Source organism: Gossypium hirsutum, chromosome A06 (genome assembly GCF_007990345.1).
Source record: "Gossypium hirsutum isolate 1008001.06 chromosome A06, Gossypium_hirsutum_v2.1, whole genome shotgun sequence".
NCBI lineage: Eukaryota > Viridiplantae > Streptophyta > Magnoliopsida > Malvales > Malvaceae > Gossypium > Gossypium hirsutum.
The window spans coordinates 60541955-60546652 of NC_053429.1; the positions used below are offsets into that span (position 1 = coordinate 60541955).

A 4698-nucleotide genomic window follows, 5' to 3' on the forward strand; every position below is an offset into this window, starting at 1 on the left:
CTCGGAATACTAAGGATACTAGGGTCGTTCCTGTCTATCAATATCCTGCCAATGCCATGTCTTCGACATGGACTTACATGAATTATTCCTGTCTCCAATGCCATATATATATCTAATATGGGCTTACATGGCTCATTCCTGTCTCCAAAGCCATATATATATCTAATATGGGCTTACATGGCTCATTCCTATCTCCAATGCCATATATATATCTAATATGGGCTTACATGGCTCATTCCTGTCTCCAAAGCCATATATCTGATATGGACTTACATGGCTCATTTCTGTCCTGTCCTGTCCTATCAACCCCAATATCCTAACATTCCTAAGGTTCAAACGGGGCTTCCTAATGCTTTTTCTCTGTCACTTCGCCTTTAATTCGACTTTAAATATTCTCAAAAAATAAGAATATAAATGTTGGAAATTGACAATAATAATGTAAAATAAAATAATATTGCATTTATTTACTGTAAACTTACCTCGATACAAAATGTGACTAAACTTTACAATTTAATCCTTAACTTTTTCTTTTCCCCGATCTACTCCTGAATTTCTCTCTTCTTGATCTATAATAGCAAATTTAACTTATTTAATATTCACATTTATCAAAACAGTCCTTGACCCAAACTTTGGCAAAGTTATATTTTTGCCCCTAAACTTTCACATATTTGCACTTTTGCCCCAAGGCTCGTAATTTAAACTTCATCCTATTTTCTTATGTTTTGTGACATGCTGATCATTTTTCCCTTCTATGACAACATCAAATTCACACTCTAACATGTACTTATGACTATTAGGTATTTTTACCGATTAAGCCCTTTTTCTCATTTTCACTTAAAACCGAGTAGCACAAGTTGTCTAACATAATTTAAAACCTTATATTCTATCATAAAACATCAAAATAAACATTTTTCACCTATGGGAATTTTTCCAAATATGAACCCTAACTTAAATTATTGCTACCATAATCTTTATCGAGCTACTGGGACTCCGAAAATGTAAAGAACATTAAAAACGGGGCTTGGAATCACTTACTATGGAGATTGAAAGCTTGAAACAAACCCTAGCTATGGAGAACCCTTGAAATTTTGTGCTAATGAAGAAGATGATGAATTTTGTGTTATTTTTCCCTTTTTATTTCATTTAATATCCAAATGACCAAAATGCCCTTCCTTATTAAACTTTCAAAAATTTCATCCATGTCCTATTTTGTCCATAAACTTAGAAATTGGTCAAATTTTTATTTAAACCCTCCTAATTAATATTCCAAAGCAATTTCACACTAAAAACTTCTAGAATGCAAGTTTTACAAATTATTGGATTTAGTCCCTAATCTCAACTTAAGCACTTTGTGCATAGAATTTCATCACGAATTTTTCACACAATCATGCAATCATATCATGAACCTCAAAATAATAATAAAATAATTTTTCTACCTTGAATTTGTGGTTTCGCAACCACTATTCCATTTAGTCCCTATTTCGGGATGTTACAATAGGCGTGTGCCCAGTCCGTGTGGAAAAGTCAGAATTGGCCATAGATAGTTCCACAGTCGTGTGAATAAGTCAGAATTTTCCTACGGCATTGTTCCAGGCCACACGGGCATGTGCCCCTATCTTCAAGGAAAAAATTGTAAAGTTGTCAGTTTAGTTCCGAATCACTTCTAAAACATATACCCATATTAAGGACTTTAAGATGAAATTTGATAAGAATTGATCTGGAATGTAAAACTTATGACTTGGTTTTGTATAAATGTTAGTGTATAAGTTCGGTAATGCCTCATAGCCCTATTCTGATGACGGCTTGGGCTTAGGGGCTGTTACAATATTGATTCAAGTTAAGCTCTTATTCGGAGGAGGAATAGACCTTGTCTAAGAGTACATTTGTCATAATTAAGCGGAGTTGGTTGCACGCCTAGAGATAGGGTGACAAGATTTTGCCGGATTAGGGTGAAACCTAATAAGGGGATCCATAGATCGAGTTAATGCAACTTTTGGGAGTTAATTAGAAAGAGATTGCAATTATTCAACCTAGGGTTAGACGTTGTTAGTCTCGAGAGGGATAATAATATAACTTAGGGATTTCTACGAATCAAGTCAAATGAATAAATCGTCCGATTCAGAGTCAAATAACAAGTGAAGTCTAGGTGGATTTTTCCTTAGGTATTGTCTTAATTCAATCGTTTTTCCAAAAGTAACTCCCCAATTCTATTTTCTGTGAATTCTTAGTTTAGTTAATTAGTTAGTTAAAATAAATCCTATTATTTTTAGGCTAGATAATAAAAAGACAGTCATTACTAGTACTTTTAGTTCCTTTGGGTTCGACAATCCGGTCTTGCTAAAGCTATACTACTGTTCGGTAGGTACATTTGCCTTCATTGTGATAATAGTTAGTTTCAAGAGCGATTAATTATAAATTTATAAAACTTATCACACGAAAATCACGTATCAAGTTTTTGGCGCCGTTGCCGGGGAACTAAGATATTAGAAACACTCAATTTTTATTACTTTAGCCATTTATTTTTCTTGCAAGTTAATTTTATTTTATTTTTATTATTATTTATTAATTTACTTTTTCTTTCTCTTGGCATGTTTTTATAGTTTATGACTAGAAGAAACCCGTCAGGACCACTACTTTTTGACGAAGAAATTAATCGCACAGTTTGTAGAAACCAAAAAGAAATAAGGCGAAGCTTAAGATACACAGAGAATGAGCAAGAGGACAATATTCAAACCCCAACCGAGGAGATGGCTGAAAACCAAGAAAATCCGCTACCTCCAGCGATTGCTGTTAATCAGAATCCTGCTCCATGCACTATGTATGATTATGCTAAACCTAATTTAACAGGAACTGAGACAAGTATAGTTAGACCTGCTATTGTTGCAAATAATTTTGAACTGAAACCTAACACAATTCAAATGATACAATAGTTTGTTCAGTTTGATGGTTTCCAGGACGAGGATCCCAACACTCACTTGGTAAATTTCTTAGAATTTTGCAACACCTGTAAAATTAATGGCGTTTCTGATGATGCCATCTGTCTTCGATTGTTTCCCTTTTCATTAAGGAACAAAGCTAAATAGTGGTTGAACTCGTTACCACAAGGGTCAATTACTACTTGGGAACAAATGACCAAAAAATTTTTATTAAAATATTTTCCACCGGCTAAAACAACCAAATTACGTAATGATATCTCTTCTTTTGGGCAGATAGATTTAAAAACACTCTACGATGCATGAGAGAGATACTAGGACCTTTTGAGAAGGTGCCCTCACCATGGGTTATCGCTTTGGCTACAAGTTCAAACGTTCCATAATAGCCTGAATCCTTTGACTCGGCAAATGATTGGTGCAACCGTTGGAGGAACTATCAATAATAAAACACCTGAGGTGGCTTACGAATTTATTGAGGAGATGTCACTGAATAACTATCAGTGGCACGTTATGAGAACAAAGCCGACGAAAGTAGCCGGTGTTTTCAACCTCGACGCGGTTACTATACTATCTAACCAAGTAGAAGTCTTATATAAAAAGATTGACGGTTTGTGTAGTTCTGATCAGGTACATCCAGTGATGAGGTGCAATTCGAATGGAGTAAGAGCATGTAATGAATATCAACCCTTCAACTCTAGCATCGAGGAGGAACAAGTCTAATATATAGGTAACAATAACTCTAGATCCCAAAATAACCCATATAGTAACACTTATAATGCAGGTTGGAGGAACCATCCCAATTTCTCATGGGGCGGTTAAGGAAATCAAAGGCCACAACATCCTCCGGGTTTTCAACAACCACCTTATCAGCAAAAAAAGAAGCCGAACCTTGAGGAGATGCTAACCAAATTCATCTCGGTGTCAGAAACCCATTTTCAAAATACTGAAACAGCACTTATGAATCAACAAGCATCAATTCAAGGGCTTGAAACTCAGATTGGACAGCTTGCCAAGTTGATTTCTGAAGGAGCACAAGGTAGCTTGCCAAACAACACAGAATCTAACCCAAGGGAGTAGCTCAAAGCGATTACTAGTCAAGATGAGGAAGGGTTAGTCACACTTGAACCAGAACCAAGGCAAGAAATTGAGATAAACAAAGGCAAATGTGAGGTAGACCACAATGAGTAGAAACTGGTAAGTACAAAATACAAACCTCTTGTGCATACCCCAACGCGACAAGGGAAGACCACTCGATGAACAACTTGGTAAATTCCTTCAACTCTTAAAAAAATTACACATTAACTTACCGTTTATTGAAGCTCTATCACAGATTCCAAATGCAATGAAATTTTTAAAAGTGCTTTTAGCAAATAAGTGAAAGTTGGATGAGGCGTTGCATGTGGAGCTAAACGCAGTTTGCTCAGCTATTCTGTAGAATAAACTACCCAACAAACTAAAAGATCCAGGGAGTTTTACGATTCCTTACTTAATTGGTAGTTTAGATGTTAATAATGCATTAGCTGATTTAGGGGCTAGTATTAACGTCATGCCTTACAAAATGTTCAAACAATTAGGTCTGGGGAAACCCAAACAGACTAGGATGAGCATTCAATTAGCAGATAAAACTATAAGATTTCCTAGGGGTATTATTGAAGATGTGCTAGTTAAAATCGATAAATTTATATTTCCCGTTGACTTCATTGTTCTTGACATAAAGGAGGATAGCAACACTCCTTTGATTTTAGGAAGGCCCTTTTTAGTAACT

General features: G+C 35.5%; 1 non-coding gene across 1 annotated transcript; it reads right to left on the reverse strand.

Annotated features, from left to right (window-relative positions):
* Positions 1 to 3176: 3176 nt before the first annotated feature.
* On the reverse strand, positions 3177 to 3283 carry LOC121231221 (small nucleolar RNA R71). Its single transcript, XR_005929287.1, has one exon. It is a non-coding gene; the product is annotated as a small nucleolar RNA R71 (small nucleolar RNA).
* Positions 3284 to 4698: the final 1415 nt, after the last annotated feature.